Source organism: Arvicanthis niloticus, chromosome 2, assembly GCF_011762505.2.
Source record: "Arvicanthis niloticus isolate mArvNil1 chromosome 2, mArvNil1.pat.X, whole genome shotgun sequence".
Lineage (NCBI taxonomy): Eukaryota > Metazoa > Chordata > Mammalia > Rodentia > Muridae > Arvicanthis > Arvicanthis niloticus.
Genome location: NC_047659.1, coordinates 95,278,283 through 95,300,543, shown reverse-complemented (window position 1 = coordinate 95,300,543; position 22,261 = coordinate 95,278,283). Strand labels below are relative to the sequence as shown.

The window sequence follows — 22,261 nt, the reverse complement described above, 5'->3', positions numbered from 1 at the left end:
GTATACAAATCAGCAAGTCCTGGCAATGTGTGGGGTCCTGGGAGAAGTGCAGAGAATCTTTACGAGTGAAAATTCTCAGCAGTAAAAAAGAATTGTCTCCAGAGTGCTGTTTCAAGCATACCTCACAGAAATGAGGGTGTATGCAAGGTTATTCACATGTAAGGTTACAAGTGGACACTCTTGATTATGACTTCTTGTGGACATTCATAACTGCTAACGAAACAATGTCATGCCAGCAACAAAGTCATAAAGCCAAAAGAGTCGGCACTGGAGAAAGCTGTGGGAAAATGGTTAGAACCGGGCATAAGCTTCTGTGGTAGAGCACATGCCTCTAGTATGCATGAAACCCCAGGTACGGTCCCTAGCACTGAAAGAAAATGTGACTACAACTGGTTCTTTTCTGAGCATGACATATATAGGAGCTCAGTGACCCTGCTCCCCAGTGAAAGAGGTAAAAATTATTTTAAGCCATTTGAGGTAAATGCACACATTAAAATTGGGAGATATTTGCTTTGACTGTTAGTTAAACAGCAAGAACAGCCGGAGTCTGTGATGTTCAGTCAGAGCTCACTCTTTCTCCCTGCTTCTCTAGTAGTTATGGCAGGGCTACTTACTGGGAACAGACACAGATCTCTCTCCTTTTAGCTCCTACTTACATGATAATGACAGAATTCTTATCCCATGCCATTGTGGGTGAAGACACCCTCCTTCAGTCCTGCCTCATCAATGACAGAATGGTGTTGGGGGGATACTAGAGCCCCAGGCATCCCTGGCTATGCAGTTTCCAAGACAGTGGTTTTATGTTTTGTGAGGCAAGCCAAAGGCCTTATAACTTTGGAACAATTCAGTAAATGCACAACTTCAGATGCAAGTTGTCAGTTACAGAAACAGACAGAGGGTCTTGACCAATACCTATGTGGCTGTGACTCTGAAATTTGTTTTGAAAGAAAGAAAAGCAGCCCTAAAAATGACAATTCCTGCTCTCTCTCCAGAAGGACACAATTTTAATACACTGTAGAAAGACAGTCAAACCTGTGTGGGTGATGGGGGGGAGGCAGCTGCAGGGCTATTAAGAGATTTTTTTTGACACTTTGGGCCAGAGAAACTTTGGGCCAGGCCATTTGTTTGCCTGAGAAGACAGAAGAAAAAGTTGGCTGGGAGAAATCCTGATGGTGTCAGAACCAATCTCAAAAACTGACTTTAGGAATTTCCTTAGAAAGACTGAATTCTACTGAATCATTTTGTAGCAAATTTGTGTCCTTGGGTCTTGCTGAAAACAACAGAAATATCTGCCTTCAAGAAATGGAGATCTAGCCATCTTACTCTTAGTGAGTGATAGTGATCAATGCAAAACCACTGTTCCCCCAGAGTCACTAACCTTGAACCCAGTGCTTACATTTTCAATAAGCAAGTATAGAGACTTAGTTTTGTGTGGGAACATAGAACTCACTAAAATAAATCAGGTATTCACCGAATAAGACAACTAGAAAGCACCAACAGGGAGTCTCACAGTAGCATCTGTACCCACAGGGACTTCAAGATATTACATAAAAAGCTCAGCTTTCAGCAAAACAGTAGGAGAAACAGCAATATAATGCACATACCAAAAAAAGAAACAAGCGAGAAGAGAAAGTGGGCAACAGAAACAGCCTGTGACAGTAGCCATGTATCAGACTTAGCAGAGACTTGACAGCCACCTTCATAATTTAAGAACTAAAGAAACCATGATTAAGGAGAGTGTAAGAATACTGCCACACCAAATGGGGAATATTAATAAATGCTACTAAATAAACAGAAAGCATTTGAAAATTTTAAAGTGTATTAATTTATGTATTTATTTGTGTGTGAGCGGGCATGCAGATGTCTTGGTGTATCTAGTGAGGTTAGATGCAACTTGGGAGCATCAGTTCTCTCCTTTCATTATGTGGGTCTCTGGATGGCACTCAGGCTGCCAGGCCTGGTGGCAAACATGTCTACCCACTGAGGTACTTCCCTAGCCAAGAATTCACTGAAAGAGTAAATGGGCATTGATGAGAGACAACCTGATGTAATAATAATTAATAAGATGAGGTTTGGCCATATTACAACACATATAGTTATTGTATAAAAAGTTGCAGTTCCAGGAGCTGGAGAGATGAGATGGTTCAATGATTAAGAGCACTGACTGCTCTTCCAGAGGTCCTGAGTTCAATTCCCAGCAAACACTTAGTGACTCTGTAATGAAATCTTATGCCCTCTTCTGGTGTGTCTGAAGACAGAGACAATATATGAACATATATAAAATAAATAAATATAAAAAAGTTGCATTTCTATATCAAATGAATAAAATGCTCAGGAATAAATTATCAGAAACCTCAAAACTCATATTCTGAAAAGTGAATGTTTTTGCTTTGTTTTTACATGGTGGGAAGCAGAACCCAGAATTATGTGCAGGGGATCATATCACTACCACTGAACTGTCCTTAGCCTATGAAAAATTGTTGAAAATATTGGAAATGATTTAAATTCATGGAAATAAAAATGAATCTCATGTTCATGAACTGAATTATTGAGTGTTATCTACCTTGTGAAAACTAGTAATGTGACCCACAGTCCTTAACATATACTTACCTAGCATTTTTGGTGTAGGTATTGACAAGTATATTCTACTATTTATATAGAATTTCAAGGAAATTAGTCAAAATTTTGAGGACTCAAACTTCTACACCTTTTTAAATTGACTGTGAAACTATAGTAATGAAGATAGGATATTACTTCAAAAAACAGCAGAGGTTTGATAAGCTCTAGATAATCCTCATAATTTTTGTGCTAACTAAACTCTAGGCAAAAATGCTATTTTGTAAGTAATTTTTTCTAACTACTATGAATATATGATCAAAATATATCAATTAAAAGAGAAAGACTGTCATATAGATCTAGAAAAAGTCACCCAACTATATGTTGCCAACAAGAAACTTTCTGAAGTTTAAACTTTAACAGGGAATAAATACCCCCATGAAACATCATTCATGGACTTAGAATAATTGAAAAACCATAGTGTTCTTTCTCTTACCAAATATTAAGAGAATCAATAGGGAAATTTTCTAAACAATGTTCTTTCAGACCATAGGGTAAAAAAAAGATTTATTTAAAACACACATAATTGAGTAAAAAAGTTGTGTATCAAGCATATGGTGGCATAGTATACAGTGCTGTTCAATAAATTCATAGCACTTGATGCTTACATTTGCTATAAGACCTCAAGTTAATAACTTAAGTTCCCACTTGAAGAAACTATATAAAAAAAGCAGAATAGATGTAACCCTTACTACAAGGAGAAAAGAGGAAGAAATAAAATGAGATAAATCAATATATTGGAAATATAAAAAGAAAAGAGATAAGTCCATGAAACCCAAAGCAGACTTTGAAAAATGTCAATAAGTCTGTAGTAAGCCTGACCAAAGGAAGAGATATGGGTTACTAATATCCACAATGAAACACTGCTTCTATGTAAGTTCTCTAGTCTCCACAAAGAAACACAATTCTACAGATACCCCAAATATAATTAGAAAGTGATATAAATATAGCAATGTAAAAGACATGAACTATTTCCTAAAAATACAATCTACTAAAACTCAACTAAGAGAAAATAAATAATCTGAAAGGCTTTACATGTGAAAAATCCATAATAAAAAGCTCCAGAAAGATAAATCTCCAAAGTCAGATGATTTCATTGACTTTTGAAGACAATTTTCAGGCAAATTTAAACCTGTTTAATAAAAGCTCCTTCAGAAGCCGGGCGGTGGTGGCACACGCCTTTAATCCCAGCACTTGGGAGGCAGAGGCAGGCAGATTTCTGAGTTTGAGGCCAGCCTGGTCTACAGAGTGAGTACCAGGACAGCCAGGACTACACAGAGAAACCCTGTCTCGAAAAAAAAAAAAAAAGAAAAAAAAAAACAAAACAAAACCAACCAACCAACCAACCAACCAAACAAACAAACAAAAAACTCCTTCAGAAAAATAAGAAAGTGAAAGAATAATTCCAGATTCAGTTTACATATTCACTAGCATTACCCTCACATTAAACATAGAAAAAGAAAGGGATTTTTTTTTCTAAAATTAAACATAAAAGTCCCAAACAAAATTTGAAGTAACAAACTCAGTAATGTATAAAATAATTATGTCATTACAAAGTGGATAAGCCAGGCTACTTCTATTATGAAATGTAACATGAAATCTATATTTCGAATTTCTAAGAAACAAAAGTTAGAGGCACATATCAATCAACACTGAAAGTTAATTGATAAAATTCAGTGCCTATTTATGGTAAATATTGGGGTACAGAGAAATTACCTTTACTTGCTAAAGAACATCTATAAATAATTCCCAGCTGATGTAATTCTTAATGACAAAAGGCAGACTATCCCCTCCCTTACATAAACTAGTAATTTCAGCCTCTATTGTTATTATTCAGCATAATGTTAGAAATTCTATCCAGCAAAATAAGACAAGAAAAATACACAGAATTACAAAGCTTAAAATGTAATAATGCTGCTCCTATTGAAATAATGTGGTTGCCCAACAAAAATCCTGAGTCTCTGTGACAGTTTTCAAGAATTATTGTTTTTCATCAAGGCCATAAGCTGTTGATTCAGCACAAATACTACTTTCAAAAGTATGCTAACAAGAAATGCAGAAACTTCAATTTATGAAATATAACTGCTCAAAAACTAAAATATACTTAACAGAACTATTATGGGTATATGTGATGAAAATTACAAAGTGGCTGGAAAACAAACCAAAGGTAACTTGGGAAAATGGGAAGATGCGTCATGTTCACAGAGTTAAACTTATCATAGGGTGGAGAGTCAAATTATTCAAGGTGGATTATGAATTCAATGAAATTTCCAAAGTCTTGCTTTTTTAAAAAAAATATTATTTTATTGCTGTAGGCCACAATACCTAAAATAACTGACATGAGCTTGGCAAAAATAATAGCCAGCTCTGCTATTCATGGTCACAATAATAGCCCTCAGGAGTCTCTAGTATTAGTTGAGCAATAGGCATGCAAGTCAATGGAACAGAATATAAAACTCACAAACAGACTTCAGCATGCTCAGGTGAGCTGTGGAAAGGGTTAACAGAAGGTCAATGGGGGAAAGAGGTTCTGTCCTACATGGTCTATGAAGAAACCAGTAAGATAGTTTCTCATCAACTTAAACATTAACTTTATATAAACTGTCTCAAAATGGATCACCGATTTAAACATAAAACACAAAACTAAAAAGTAATTCAAGGCTTAGAAACACAAAATCAGTTCTTAAAAACTGTCTGGTAAAATTAAAAACTTACTAATATGTGTAAAAACAAATCTTTGCTGAGAGGGAGAGATATCTCAGAGATGAAGCGCATCAAATGCTTCTTCTAAGTTCAGTTCTCAGTCCCCAGCTCGGGCAGCTCCCAGCTGCCTGCAACTCTCGCTTCAGGGAATAAGACATTCTTTTCTGGGGTCCATGTAAGCCCACATTCATTTTCACAGACATATACAAGCATGCATAAATAAATAATAAAATAAATATTTAAAAAGTTTTCTCCATGAAAGGCCAACTAACGAGGACAAAGGACAAACATTTGCTAAGAGAATACATTTCTCAGGCACATCTACAATAAAAAAATGTCTAACATTTAAAATACGCATAGAAATCCCAAACTCCATAGCAAAACATTTCAAAGCACAATTAGTAAATGATCAAAATTCATGAAAAGATGACTTTTTAAAAGTAATATGCTGATGACTAATAAATACACAGAGATGTTCACCACAGCCATCAGGAAATGTGAATTTGAACCAAAACTAAGATTTAATTACGTATCCAATAAGCTATAATAAAAAAGACCAAAGAAAATTATTAAGGTTACTCAGACAGACTGTGGACAGTCATTATTTTTTTTCTATTGATTTTTATTGCTAGAACATTTTTGAGAAAGTGCTTTAAAAAATCATGATAGCTAATTTGAAAAAGAAGAATGAAATGTGAAATAGGTAAGGACTAAAAAACTCAATCCAGGATTTCTGTACCTTGAGTCCCTTATACACAATGGGAGAAGAAAACTGGAAACGTCATTAAAAGAGCAAGCCTAGCTGGCATGTTTGAGCATATCTGAACTTACACAGTTTGGAGTGCCAAGAATGGGCAGGAGGCAACACATGTTCTAAAAATAAGAATAGAGATAGAATGTACAGAACTACAGATCTCCCGATAATGAGTCTTCCTCACAAAGTACAAGATGAGTCCCAGCAACTCAGGAGTGTTGCTGGAATGTGAATCACTAACGTTGAAGCAATCACTGAACCCTGCTTGCAATAAAGAAAGGACTTCTGACTGATTTTAATTGTGAGTTTTCTTGTAATGGATGTTCCTGGCACTTTCTGACACTCCCTTTATATCAGCTACCTGTGAGGCTGCTGGTGAAAGAGATTTTGGGTAGTTTTGATCTGCTGTTTCCAGATGAAAACCATCAAGGAAAAGTGAAACAGGTGCCTTCGACACTGGCATCATACCTTTCCAGCTAAAGAGTCACCAAGAGAATTCTCCCCATGAACTCCCTTCATCACCATCAAAATGTTATTGAAAGATATTGAAGGCAAAATCATGGTACCTACTTAAACTGGTGTTCTCACTATGCTGTGAAGAATGCACTGAGGAAGTTACAAAAGAAAGCCTTAGAACCAGTGGCCCAGGGCAACTCATCCCACGTTATGTGGCAAATTTTTAGAATACAGTAGGAACTGCTTATTCCTGTCACTGCTTCAAGGTACCATTTTGTCACATTGAAGGCTAATGACAAACACAATTTAAAGGAACGGTCACTCATTCCCTACAACTTCTGGTATGTGAGAGACATGTTCAAACAAATACTTATAAGAGATCCATTCTTCCACTGATTCATCAAAAATGTTTTCTTTCAGCATTTATCTTTAAAAAAAAAAACTGGTTATACGCATTTTGGAGCATTGGGCATTCCATGGCTGTCTTCAATCTGTTTCCTCATTGCTGTGCTTGGTGTACACACTTCTATTAATGCATAAATAATCTTTGTGTGTTTCTGTAGTAATTCCTCCCTTACTGGGGTACTGTAAATACAAAAGACCTACCATTTATATAATCTGCATCATCAGCTTTACAGGATTTAGTTTCTACACTGAAAAGTCTTAAGAGAAAGGACCCACTCACTTGTAGTGGATATGACTCTGCTTTATAATTCAAGAGCATGAGCTATGATCTTGTGCTTTAAATGCAAATTAAATCCTGTCTGAATCATCAGGAGACTTGGAGGCTCCTCTTCTTTCCTTGTCCCTGTATTTATTGTTTGAGAGTCCCAGGATGTCTGGGGATGCCCTGCACTTTTGTTACTCTGAGTTTGTTACTGAGATTTTTATTAATGAAATGTAAGTGTTCCTCTGAGAAGCTGGTGGGGACTATCTGCTTATAGCACCTCTTTCCTCTAACTCTTTGGCCAAAACATTTTAAACACCACATTTCTTAAGCTTCACAGATCTACAACCTCTTTCTATGTCTCTTCCATGGCCCATCTAATTTTTGGGACACAGATTCAAGAGAATCCTCCTCTACTAGTCCATGTCCTAGTTTGGTATCTCCCTGAACCTGTATTTCCTAAAACACAAATCTTTTATCTCTTCTGTAGTCCCTAAGACATTTATGCTTTCCTCTTACTTGGGAAGAGAGGAAGGTTAAGGAGACATTGTACAATAAACCCACAGAAAAATAAATGTCTATTTTTCTTCTCATGTAATCCCTTCATTTGTTTTTCTACACCCAGTGAGTGACACAGAACCTCATAGAGAAGGAACATTCATGAATATTTAATCAACATGCAAATGAGGCACAGGTCATGCAGATGGACACTCTTGAGGCATGTCAGCTGTGAGGGCTTAGAACTTAGCTAATCTGCAGCAAGCTCAACTTCCGAAGCTTGGTGAGTATTGCTAAGTAGAGGTGACAAACTTTGGCTATGCAACGGAGAGTTCTAGGTTTTAAAGGCAAAGTTATCCAAAATTCTCTACACAAGATGAGAGGACTTGCAGATTGGAAGCCATACTAATTTCACACTCAATTCTAAATATGAACATCTCAGGGAGTTGAACCTATGACTGCTAAATCTGCCATTCCACCCTGCAAATCAATGGAACAATGAGAAAAGCATCGGGGTCCTTAGAGCTTCATTTCCTTCCTAGCTCCTCAGGTCTCCCATATCTGTTCAAGGTTTAATCATGTTGAATGACTATCAGTCTACAATACAGTATGCATATCTCTACTGTCTTGAGCAAATCACAACAAGTATAACCTAACTTCCAGTGGTTAATGTAGTCATTACAAACTTTCACTGTTCCAGCCCATTTAAACGCTGGTGCCTTCTGTGCACTTGGTTTTAAATTGGGTTTTTCTACACAACAGGAAACAACCTTAGCCACCATTGAATCTCCTAAACTCACAAGCTTCTGTCTGATTATTTTCTGAGTGTTTTCTTTGTAATCATTTCTCTCGCTTCTTGCTTGATAGTAGGACATGCCACTTTGTTGGATGCTAGTTCTAGTTTTTTCCTTCATAACTTTTAACTTTTTTTTCATCTCAGGTACAAAAAGTTCATGGAAAATTGAGCTTCCTTTTCAGATCGGACTAAGTAAGAAAAATAGATTTTATTTCCATTGGGCTGATATTTTGACACCTGCTTTTTGCTTAGAAGAATATTCTTTAGGCTCATGGTTATTTTAAGTTCATAATAGCAAACCAGGTGACTTCTCATTTATAGGATACTTCACATTTTTTCAGAACAATGCCATAATACTTGGAACCATTTGCTTCCCATGCTAATTCTATCATTTTTATACACGTATGAGGTATAAAATATCCATGTCTCTATCCTCAACAAAGTGTAAGTACTAATGCTCCATCTTTCACTAAATGGTCAGCAATCTGATATAACTCCTGGAACGCCATGTGAACACTCTGGATATATGTGAACACTCTGGATAGTTAAAAAACAATTTATACCACAGCAGAGTCTGATGATGAAATGATTAATAGAATCTTTAGAGTTGAGTTATTAGTCTCATATATTTGAAATCACAGCTATGCATGAATATAGATGCACATATGTACATTAGCTAGAAATTTCAGAATAGAGATGACTAAATAACATCAGATAAAACCAGGAAGAAAGCCAGTACCAGCAGAGAGACAATAGACATGAGGTAGAACACTAACCAGTATGATTGTGTCTCTACTCCAGCTAAAGTAAATATGAAATTTTCATTCCTGACCAAACAAGAAACCTAAGCTCAATATACATCTTATGGTCACAATAATGATTTGGGATGTTTGAATAAAATCATCTCATATGGGTTCAGATATTTGAGCATAGTTCTCAGTTGATTCCACTGTTTTGGAGACCCCAGACTTTAGTCACTCTAATTCAAATATGTATCTCTCTGCTTCTCACTCCTGCCATCATACTGGCCAATTGCTGTCATAATGGACTCTAGCCCTTCTGGATTCAAAAGTGCAAACAAACTCTCTTACGTTACCTTGATCATGGTGTTTATCACACAACAGAAAAGTAAATAATGTAGTAGTTTTGTTTTACTGTTACTACACTGAGGAAAAAATATACAGAATTTCTCTATTTTCACTGCTGCAGGGTTTGTTATCCTTTTGTATCTTATAATGTGCTTTGTGAAGAAGCAAACTATGGAAGTAGGCAGAATGACAAGATGGCAGTCCCCTGACTGTTTGAATCTGTGGTTATATCACCATACATCAAAAGGGACTTTCCAGATGTGGCACTAGGGTCAGGAGGTTATCTAGATTTTCTGGATGGGTCTTTTGCCGCATATGCCATATTACAAGCAGAAAACGATTGCTGGCTGTGGTGAGAAAAGGAGATGTGATCACAGATGCAGGAGCAGCGCCAGGACATGGAAACATAACTCCCACTGTTGAGCTGCTGACTGTGAAGTTGGGGGAGTGGGCCATATGTCAAGGGAGCAGTAGTGTCTAGAATAAGGAAAACAAAGGTGCCACTAAGGAAACTTTGACTTTAGTCTACTGAGAGCTAAATTAGATGTTTGCTCACTCTCTCCTTCATGGTTGTGTTAAGAGAGAGAGAGAAAGTTAAATTTCTAATATGTCAAACTAAGATACTCAGTGGTTTCTTCCCCACTTGGCCTATTTCAATCCATTTTACAACTACTGCATGCTACACCACTGGTTCCCACCAGCTTTTCTTCCTCCACATACTGAGCTTCCATGGATCTAACAGTAACCTCTTCGCTTTCAGAAACAGTGATGCTTCCCCAAAGGTACCAATGTCTAGTTTAGCCATACTGTCCTTACTTGTTTCCTTCTAGGACTTAGAAGTACAGTCTTGTTCCCTTAACACATAATGAAAGGTTGGTGAAGGACACTCATACTTGAGAGATGAGCATATAGCAAGAAAATCAGGGATGTGCCCTGACAAAACATCTGAATCCTGTCAGAAGGTCCAGTTTCTCATAACTTTTCTATTTCTATCAGGTGTGTCAATAATGTTCCTTGCATAATTACCCTCTGTATTGGTTACTTTTCTGTTGCTGTGATAAGATGCCATGACCAAGGTAGAAGATAAGTTTTTTGTGCTTGTCATTCCAATGAGTTGAGAGTCTATCATGGAAGAAGCATTGCAGCAAGTGGCAGGCATGGAGGTAGGAGCAAGAGGCTGAGCAACCATATCTTTTAACACAACCATTAAGAAGAGAGAAGAAATTAGATGTGGTTTGAGACTTTAAATTCTGAAAGGCTACTTCCACTGAGGTATTTTTTTCCAGCAACGGTGAACCACCCTAACCTCACCAAGTGTTCAAATGACTGAATTGGGACATTCTCATTCAAGCCACCATGGCCTCTCTACTCCTGCGACATCACATACACAGGAACATCTATCCTTAACAGATATTTCCTCTCTTATGTTTGTAATTTCTTGTTCTTAGAATCTTTTTCTTGTTGTTGTTGTTGTTGTTGGTGGTGGTGGTGGTGGTGGTCATCGTCTTCTTCTTCTTCTTCTTCTTCTTCTTCTTCTTCTTCTTCTTCTTCTTCTTCTTCTTCTTCTTCTTCTTCTTTCTCTTCCTCTTCTTTCTCTTCCTCTTCTTTCTCTTCTTCTTTCTTCTCCTCCCTCTCTTCCCCCTCCTCCCCCTCCTCTTTCTCCCCTCTCCCCCTTCTTCCTCCCCTCCTCCTCCCCTCTTCCTCCCCTCCTCCTCCTTCTTCCTCTTCCTCTTCTTCCTTCTCCTCCCCTCCTCTTCCTTCTCCCCCTCCTCCCCCTCCTCTTCCTCCTCATCCTTCTCTTCCTCCTCATCCTCTCTTCCTCCTCATCTTCCTCTTCCTCCTCATCCTTGCCCTCCTTTCCCTCCCCCATCCTCCTCCTCCTCCTTCTTCTTCTTCAATGTCCAGCACAGAAATAGAACTCTGAAAAAATATTTCATGCTTGAACTCCTGAGAGAAAGATGCTTTGTAATAAAATGGGTCCTCATTGCAGGGTAGGCAATGCCACCTACATTAGAAATCCCAGCATCAGGAGCTTCCATGGCTCTCTGCCACACTCAAAAAGCCAGACTGTCCCTTCCAAATGTCCTGTCCTAACTGCTTAGACAAGGCCCTCTTCTTCACAGAGTGTACCAATTACACAACATTGGAACCAGATGGTGTGAAGAGATTACCTGTTATAGCTCCCTCATAAATGTAGACAGGAAATCCTTCAGATGATGTCGTGGGGCCAGGCAGTGTTTACTGGTTAGTTTATGGAGTTAGATTTCTTAGAAATTTGAAATTTTTCTCTGTCATGAAACTGTGCAAATGGAAGCAAATTATTTTCCTTTTTGGTACACCAACTTGCACATCTAGATACTGAGGGTAATAACAGTATCTATCATGATGTTACTGGAATGAATATACAAAAAATAGAGGAAATTATTTTATAACAAATGCGACTGAGATGAAAAAAAAGTTTTTATATTTTCATGCACAATTAATTTTTGGAATCCAAAGATAATTTCCTCTGCAAATGGAGAATCAAGGTGCAAATAACATGGACAAAAGCTACAAATTCTTGCTAAGTGGAAATGAATCAAATCTCCTTGATTGTAGAACCTGTTCTGGTGCTTCCTGCTGTGACCCTTTTAATCTGCACAGCAATGGTGGAATACTGACAGAAATCAGTATTCCAACAGTGCTTGCCTTTTGGGTCTTTGTCAGGTTACTGTTAGGTCTACTCTCTTGCTCCCATTCCTCTCAACTGGAACATCTACACTAGCACAGTCACATGTCTACAACGTGTGGTCATAGGCACTTGCTGAGGGGAACACAGAATACCACACCAGAAGCCCCCTCCTCTTACTATGATCTTTCACAAGATCACATCTTCCAGTTCAACCCATCTCACTTGAAACAATGTGAACATGCTCTGCTTTCTGATTAAGCCCAATGCTAGCTCAGAAAGAGTCTGTACTAGCACATCTCCAATTCAGCCTGCTCATAGCCTTTCCTAGCTCGTTGAAACTTTTCCATATTGTTTTAAAGCTAACTCTGCATTACCTGGCATGTTCTAAATCCTAATCGTCATTGTCTATCTTAGATTGAATGTAAGTAACTACTCTGACTTAAATCTTCCCCATGAAACTTCTATTCTTTCTCTCTTATGACTTTCCCCCTAAGGAATTGAGCCTGGTAAAATCATCAGGGACCTTCATCATCATCATCATCATCATCATCATCATCATCATCATCATCATCATCATCATCATCATCATTTCTGCATGGTTCTATGAAAGAGAAAATCTAGGTACCTAAAATTTATCACAAATCATGACAATTGAAGAATGTAAGAAGTTAGTTATAATAGAATACAGACCACACACAAATAACCGATTTCAAGCAGATGCTTTTAGAGGCAAGAAGGTTTAGAGCAGAGAAAACCCAAACCGACCTGAGTATGGAATGGTGTAACAACCTGGACCACTTTTTGCTCTTTAGCATTTCATATATTTTGAATCATCTACTTATTACATTAAAATTGCATTTCTTACTAGCTGGTTTCCCAAATTCCAAACACCACTTCCTTTAATCTGAGAATTCCAGTTTCTCAAACAATGTATAGAGCTTTGTGTGTTAAGTACGTCTCTGTGTTCCCAGGTTGTTAAAAGTTCATATTGTAAGGCTTCAAGAACATCACATGTATCTAGTGATCCTGAAACCATCTTTTTAATAATATTTTAAAATATTTAAAATATTTTTAAATTAAATTAAAATAATTAATTTAAATTAATTTAAATTAAATTAAAATAATTTAAAAATATTTTAAATATTTAAAATATTTAAAATATTTTTAAATTATTACTGGGGACTGCTTTTATACCGAAGAGCCATATTATTTTTTTTAAAAAAAGATATATTTTGACCCAGCATGTAGTTAGACATAAGAATCCCAATAACCTTTTCTCCTTCAGGCCCCAGAGCAAACTGTCATTAGATTGTAATTTAACTCAATATCTGTTATTTTTGCAGATTTAACAAAACTTCAAACCTGACCCCCCAAAGTCTACATACATATGCATATGCCCTATGGCTTCCTCTTCCTTGCACACCAACCATAAGTCATTAGTACGAAACCTTACTTGATTGAACCTGACCCTGGTCTATCGCATTATGCAAAAAACAAAGGCGCAACTGGGAAGAGAATTCTGCTTGAACAGCTCAGCTCTGAGGGTCCCAAAGCTGTCCACAACTTTGGTAAAGCGACTGCAGGAACAATCATGTTGAACTAAACAAAAATAGACTGACACCTCAAAGATCCAAGTTTGGATTCTTTAATAATGGGAATATAAATAATAAGTCCTTGTAGTCATAGGCACCTAATCTTGCTGTGCTACCTCCCATCAGGCTATTATATAGATTAATTTGTGGCAGCAAGACTATGAAAAAGAACACGTTTATGGCATTTTAAAGGTATAAGTGTGGCCGGTGATATGCCCAAAGCCACAAAAAAATAGCCAAAATCAAAATTCATACTCCTACAAACCTAACTTTAGACCCCAAATCCTTTTTCAGCATCTCCTGGTCAATAGTAAGCAGTCTAACCTCCTAGGAACTCAGAAGACCAGAGTCAGGAACATACAAATGGGACAATAATGTCTTATAGAATTTTATGAAGAACTTGTACTACATCCATTGAAGTAAATTGTTCAGAATAAAGACTATAATAGGAAAGTGTGTGACCAAGAACATCTAGAATGTCCTTGGAGCCAAAGAAACATTTGCCTAGTAAGTAGTGTTTGGTATCCAATTAATTTTTTAATGGTGTTTTCCCCCAGAAATTCCTTTTTCTCATTTTCCTCTTCCTCATCTCCTTTCTATGAAACACCAATCTTTACCCCTTTTTCTATATATTCTTCATCTCACCCTCTTCTTCCTTTTTCAACCCTTCCTCATTTCTTTCATATATACACATATATATGTATATATGCATATATATGCATTTATATACATATATATTTCATTGAATACATGAAGTATTCCCTGTTAATAGCCTTAGAATTTATTTGTAAGTGAAATACATAAAAATCAGGTAGGTTGGAGAGAAAAGGAGTCAAAGAGTGGGAAAGAGAAACACATTCTATTACAATAGCAAGAAGACACAAATGACCTTCAAGAATTAGATGAATACACAAACATGAATTCATGAAATTGAATCAATTTTAATTCTGTAAAGATGTAAATGGTGATGGCCTGCACATAGCCTCCTGGCAATGGTGGCCGCACTTACCTCCAGGTGCACACTGCCTTTCTCTCCTTTGATTCCAGCCGTTTCCTTTGTTGATGTCTTGGGATGGCCTCTGGTTTTCAAGTTTCTTTTTATTCTGGATGGTCTTTGCTTTTTACAGTACCTATCAGAATTAGATAGCAATGAGATACTGAATATTAATAAAACAGATACTCTAGCAGGACCATTTAACTCTAGATGTGCTTTCTAAACACACATTTTCGCTTGCACATTGTTCCTTGTAAGTCTAGAGAGCACTGTCATCTGCATTCTAACCCAGGCTGTGCCCCTACTTTGCTAGTAGATGGATGACCCTCTCATTCTTTTTGGTGTTTTTATTTCCTCAGTGGCTAAACCTGAATCATATATCTAATCTACCTTTCAGAACTTCTGAATGGATTATAGCAAAATCTTTCATAATGCTTTGGCTAAAAAAGATTTCTTTCTGCACCATATTGATGTTTTCAATATTCTATTTTCCCCAAACAGTCACCAATAGAACTCACAAAGGAAATATATCCACGTAATTGGATTAATTTCTGTAAATCCTTGGATGATCTCAAAATGTTTGGCCATGACTAATCAATGAATTTGAATTTTTGGCAACTGGTAACCATGTGCACATTTCAAGTGTCTGCGTTTTTCTGCATAAAACAATCTGCTTTAACTAATTTTGAGAATATAAATGCTAACATGCAGCTGTATTAGAATACTGTTTCATTCTAATCATGAAGTAGTCCAAATCATGAAGTAGTCCAGAGTCTCTAATGTCATATTGTGACAAGGCTGAGGTTGGAAATGATTTCTTTAAAAGAATCTAGTGAAAGGGGCTGATTTGACGATAAGGTGGGAGAAAGATAGACTTTACTATGAACTAGAGGTTCTGTGCCCAGTGCCCTATTGCACCTGAGTATTCAACCCTCATCTCAACTCTATTACTGATCCATGTGCTACTAATACTAATTGCAAAGCCAGAGAAGGGGACAAAATATGTCTATACTCAGTGGAATGGCCATAATCAAAGCTTAGGCACTATATGAGTCTCCCTGTTCAGATGTTGAGTTAATAATTTACAAGTCTATTTCAGTAGCAGTTACCAACCAACTAGCTAACTAGCTGACTAGTATGTGTTCCTTTGTGTGAGGAACAGTTTTTTGGCAGAAATCCCTAATTGGAGCAGTAGGAAAGGAGAGGATCACATGTGTCCACTCCTTTGGGAAAACCAGGAGGGAGTCCAGCCACACAACATATAACTGAGGTCAAGATTTACAATAACCCCCACATAAAAATGACAGTTATGATTTACTGAATATTTGTGATGTGAAAAGGAAATCAAAAGAGACATTACAAAGCTTCCTGTAACCTACAAATGTTCTTGTCACAACTCCATGTTTAGAGAAGAGGCAGCTGAAGCTTAGATAGGTAAACAATGATCATAGAAACACCTGTACAGAATTTACAATGGGCAAGTCACAAAATCTTTGCCCACACATTACATCTTACAGATATTACTTACATATTAATAAAAATATCCTTATGATTTTTGAGATATTAGAGAAGCACAAGATCATATGACTCCCAGATAATACATTCAAATTTCAAGTCAAGGGGATTGGCTCTAACAAGGGGACTCATGAGCACTGATTTCTATTCTGCATTATACAGAATGAGTGGACAAAGAAAGATCTGAGGCTAAAACTTGCATTCAAAAGACAACATGTTCTTCCTGGCTAACTCTAGCTGCTCTGAAGAATAAAGTAGGGAATACTTGGGGGTGGAAATTATTTTGAAAGATATGATCATTTTACCATGTTTAAACACCAAAGTTCTCAGTTGAGTTTAGTATTCATCCCCAAATATTAAAGAATCCTAAGGAACATGCCAAACATTTTCACTGTTGCTTAAAATGGTACTTCTTCTCTTGCTTTATCATTTGACTTTGGGTAGTCTCCAAGGCTGGGTCTGAGCCCATCACTGATGACCTAGAGTGAGCAAAGATGGCAGCCCACAAAGACTAGAAAACTTGTGCAGCTTCTGCAGGAGTGCACACTAATTGACATTAAAATGCAGTTGTTGCATGTGTTATCCTTATTTGTCATCTTCAAAAACACAGTGAACTTCAAGCATGGGCAGAGAACTGTGATGTGCACTTTGCAAACACAGTTTCCTCTTTCTTAAGGAAAGTAAGATTTACTGAGGAATTCAGAGATACTGATGGCTGGGAATAATTTCTACTGGAGTAAGAAAAAGGACTTTTGGTTCTTCATCCATGCCTAAGTTTCTACTGTGTCGGAGATAGTTAGGACAGGCTCAGGGACACTCTGGGGCTCAAATCAATGTAAGTAAAAGTGAGCTATGAGGCAACGCAAAATGCTTAACCATCATAAATGAGTCCAGGCAACTCTGTGTGCTTCTAACATGCCCTGGAGAATTAGGCAGCTTGTTGTTATCATTGTTCCTATTTTATTCTCTAACTACAAGTACAGCATCCTCTCTTTGGTGGGCTGTGTCCCTGAGAGCAAAATAAACTCAACACTTTCTTCCTGCAACATCTCATGAATATTAATGCCTTCTTTATTTATTGTTTGGCAAAATATGACAGAAATAAAAATGCACTATAGTGAAAAAGAACACGAATACACCAAAAATATCCAGCTACTGTCAGAATGCTTGTGTCATCATCATGATGAATAAACACACTTAACAGACATGGGGCACACACTACTTCGCCCCAACATCCTTTCTATCCACTAATTTCACTCAAGAGGTGTGGATGATTCTTTGGTTGCTACTCATGGACGCATGTGAATCCTGAAGTTGTGCAGTCTTGGTGTACACAATAACAGCACAAGGTGACACGCAAGAGAAGCCTTTCAGAAAGAGATTCTCAAGGCCTCAGAATCTTCCCTAAGAAAGTTCTCTGCTAGAATCGCAAATGTCGAAGACAAGGAGAATTTAAGCAGTTTTGATTGAAAGGAGTAGACAGAGCCTCGCTATCCAGCCCTTGCCTCACATCCCAGCACTCACACCTGAAGCAACTCTAAGAAGGCTTTGAGTTTACACAGCACATTTGGAAAGATCCTGATCAAGTACACTTTGCAGAGGAAGGACCATAAAACCAAGCCACTTAGAGCAGCAGTTGCCACAGAACCAGATGCAGAGCTGGGACTAACATGCCTACCCCTCAGGCCTCATCCAGTGATCTTTATAAACTGCATCCCACCTCCCTATTGAGTACTATTTAAGGATCAAGTAAAGATAAGTGTTTATCCAGACAGCTTGCTCCCCAGTTCTGGCAACTAACCTCTGAGGCTGATCACCTGTTCCTGAAACCACATTATGATAAGCAGATGGAAAACTTGCAAGAGGACAGATGATACAAAGTGCAGAGCATTTCAGTTTGTTTTGTGTTCGCAGACCTGGTAGTCAGCATACAAAAACGACAAACGTGAAATTCCTTGAGCTCTGTCAGAGAAAATTAGTCAGGCCATACTTAGAACTTGGTCAGTATTGCAGGAAGTACACATTTCAATTTCCCTTGGTTAACTTTATCCCTAAATGAGGCCCTGAATTCAAGGCAGTGCTTTTGAGCCACAGACAGAACTCTTATGAAGGATGTTTTCTAATATGCAAAATAGGTAGTCTTTCAGCACAATCTTCCTCTTTCTGTAATGGAACTGGCTTTGGCCTGCCATACATTATATCAGGACCTTGTCATGCAAAATATACTTGAGGTCTGAAGCCATGTCTCAACAGCTAAAGGCAATAGATGGTTTTTTTTTTTTTTTTTTTTTTTTCCACACCCAAATAGCACTTCAAGGAATGGGACAGCTTTTGGCATCCAAGTGCTGCAAGCACCCAAGCATGGCTCAGGAACACCCTCCCTCCATCCCACTCCCCCGTGCACATTTAAATGTACCTGAGCAATCTGTCTTCCTAATGACCTTAGGGTTTTATTATAAAGCTGCTAGATTTATATTCTCATTGTTTTCCTGTATGTTAGAAAGTTTAAAAACAGCTCCTTTACACACACACACACACACACACACACACGAAAATATAATGAAAAAGGTTACATTTTAAAATTTTATATACATTGGTGATTTTGTTTTTAACCATGTTAGCATTGTCATGAACTCTATAATGTATAATGTGCTGAACCATGACATCAAATGTTTAAAATTCTGTTATGTTCAACATTGGAGAAACATGATGACATGGAGCTAAGAATCCCATGTGACCCCTCTGTGGCTGCACTGTATGTGGTAGCAGACACAATCTGTTTCTCCAGCAACACAGAAAGAGGTTGACTGCCTAGTCCAACCATCATGTTTAGCTGTGAGAACGGCCGATCAAGGGAACCCAAGCATACCCCTTCATAAAAGTAATTTTAAAAATCAATTAAAAACTATGAGACTTCACAACTTCCGAATTCTAGAAATAAAGATGTTTACAGTAACCCTAAAATCATTTTTTAAAAAAAACTGGCTAGGAAGTACAAATTTGTGCCTTAGATATCCCTTGTCTTCTCCTCTGCTCTGAGACACCTTGACAATAGTCCTAAAAGCAACAACAGGGTGTGTTCTAGAAGGAGATAGATCCAGATGGAAGTTGAGAGGAATAAACTGACCAGGAACTCCGTGACTGAGGATTAATGAGAGCCTACGCCCATAGATGTCTTAGAAACTTACCTACTCTATTTACCTTTATAGGACATTGTCCAAAACACCAATGGGCCAATGTATTAGTCTCTATTTAAACTGACTGCTTTCACAGAGCCTGGAAGTTGGTCAAAGGTTAGTGGTTTAGCCTTCTTATGCATTTCCCAGGCCTGCACATGATCTTACAGGTGCTCAGAACTACTGTATAAGATGTCCTTTGTAAGCACCTCCTCTCAGCCTTTCCTCTCAAGTGTCTTACTTAGACCATTATTTGCCCTGCTGTCATCCATTCATTTCAGGTCACAGACACAGAACGTGGCTAGGAATTTCCCCATCAAGGTCAAAAGCAAAGCAAGTAATGTCAGTTCTCATCACAAAACTCCGCAGTAAGGCACAGAGAGGAATAATTGACAAAGACCTGAATGAAAAGCAAGAATCAAGAGAATTGGTATTTGGAGATGACTTAATCTTTTATGTTGAAAACCCTAATATTTCACGGAATTCTTGAACTCACTAAATGAAGGGTATGCAATAAAATTAATATATATTATTTTTCTTTTTCAAGGTATATATATTTCAAATAGTTTACTGTTAACAAACATATATGTGTGTATATGTGTATATACATATATGTGTGTATGTATGTTAACAATAAACTATATAAAAATAAATTAGTACTGAAAGGAATAAAATACTTAAGAATAAACTGAACTAATGAGGCAAAGCTATATATTAAAAACGAAATAATACTGAAAGTGATTAACTACTTTACAAAATGGAAAGATTACCCATGTTCACAGATTGGAAGAGTCAGTAGCATTAAGGAGGCACTGCATTGCCTGTATTGATCTGCAGACAGAATGTAATTGTTATCAAATACTGTCATTCCTGTAGGGGCAAGGTAACCCTGAAATTGACATGGAAATTCAAAACATTATAATAGACAAGCAATACTGAAAATGAAAAAACAAGCTTAGAGGTCTTAAAATGTCCTGATTTAAAATCTTACAGTGTGGCACAAGCATACAGATATACATGGAATTGATGAGTAGGGTCGAATAACAAGTAGACCATAAGTCTCCAATGAGCTGATTTTTAATGAAGTGTGCCAATATCATTCAATTGGGAACAAACTAGGATATCAATAAAAGGTGCTGTAGCCACAGAATATCCACAAACAAAAATGAGTTTGGGCTCTTATCACAAACCGCACATGTGCACTCATGTACACACACACACACGCACATGCACACGCACATACACACACACACATACACCCCACTCTGGATATGTAAACATAAAAGCCAAAGCACAATCTTCTTGGAAGGAAACACAGGTACAAATTGTAATGACCTACAGCAATGGTTTTCTAAACACAGCATCATAGCATAAGCAACACATAAAATGACCTCATTATTACAAGCTTGTTGGAGTGAGCCCCACATCACTGCTGAAGTCAACACAACTCATGAAATGGAAGAAACCCTTAAACTTAAACCAATGAGGCAATAGTTCTAGATTACATAAAGGATTTTGAGCTAAGATCCCTTCCATGGGGAGAACTAAACAAGATCGACCCCTCTTTCAAAGTCTTTATTTTGCCTAATCTCACTGGGAGAACCAGTGCATGTATTAGGCTTATTTACAACAGTAAGGAGTTATGGGTAGGAGCATAGGAGACATTAAGGCAACCGTGCTGGGTTGCCTTTAACTAGCAGTAATGATGGCTTCCCCATGGATGCATAGATAGAACCTTCTCTTTTTATCCTATTTTACCTATATCCACTAGTCTCTCACCAAAGGATCCAGGCCTTGTGTAATTAAGGTAGAATTGAATTGAACAGATTGGAAGGGTGATTAGATACTCAGATGAGATTCCCATGTTCCCTCTATTCCCCCTTTTTCTAGAACGTAAAGTAAGTATTTGTCCTGATTATGTTTCTATCACAATGATTAAACACCATGATCCAGGCAACTTATAAAACATTGTGTTTATTTGGGATTATTTTCCAGAAGGTTAGAATTTATAATGACAGGGCAAAGAAATAGCAGAAGGAACAGCTGAAAACTCACATCTGATCCACAACAGAGGCAAAAAAAATCACACTGGGAATAGCATGGAGAGCCTCCAATCCTCTCCTGAGTGACACTTCCTTCAGCAAGACCATACCTCCTAATCCTTCCCAAAGAGCCACCAACTCGGGAACAAGAATTAAAATTCAGGGACTTATAGGGAACGACTTCTTCAAACCATCATAGGACTGAACAAGTGCAGCTCTGATGAGCCTTTGTGAGCAGGTCCCCAAGAAGTCCTAAAGATGGTGTCAGTTTGGCTCTGAGGATAGTCCTTTAAAACGTATACATCCCAATGATAAAAACAGGAACACTCTGACTTTAAAATGTGGGAAGAACTTGGAGCCATTTCTCCAGGCAAGATACAAAGCCATGAAAATAAGCACAACCAAGTAGGCTTAAAGTCTTTGCCCATTAGAGAAATGAGCTTGGACACATGGTAAGACATGCAGCATCCTGAACTCTAAGTTGTATTTAATAAGACAGATAAAACCCACAAAATACCCAGTGTTAAAGCTACTGTGGAAAACCAGAACTTCTCTTTGCTCATAAGAATGTGACCTCGTGGAGCTTCTGAGGAAACAACTTGATTGTTCCTCAAAATGTCCAGCATGATCTACCAGCTCCATTCCTAGTGTCTAACCAAGAGACATGTTCAGACAAATTTTGCCATAATGCCA

The 22,261-nt window shown here is 37.6% G+C and overlaps 1 protein-coding gene across 1 annotated transcript in view; it reads right to left on the bottom strand.

Moving 5' to 3' along the window:
* The window catches only part of Sema6d (semaphorin 6D), a 546,498-nt gene that overhangs the window by 480,534 nt on the left and 43,703 nt on the right, over positions 1-22,261 (bottom strand). The window contains exon 2 of the mRNA XM_076929654.1: positions 14,851-14,971. The gene's annotated coding sequence lies outside the window, so the exon portion shown is untranslated. The remainder of the gene's footprint in view (positions 1-14,850; positions 14,972-22,261) is intronic.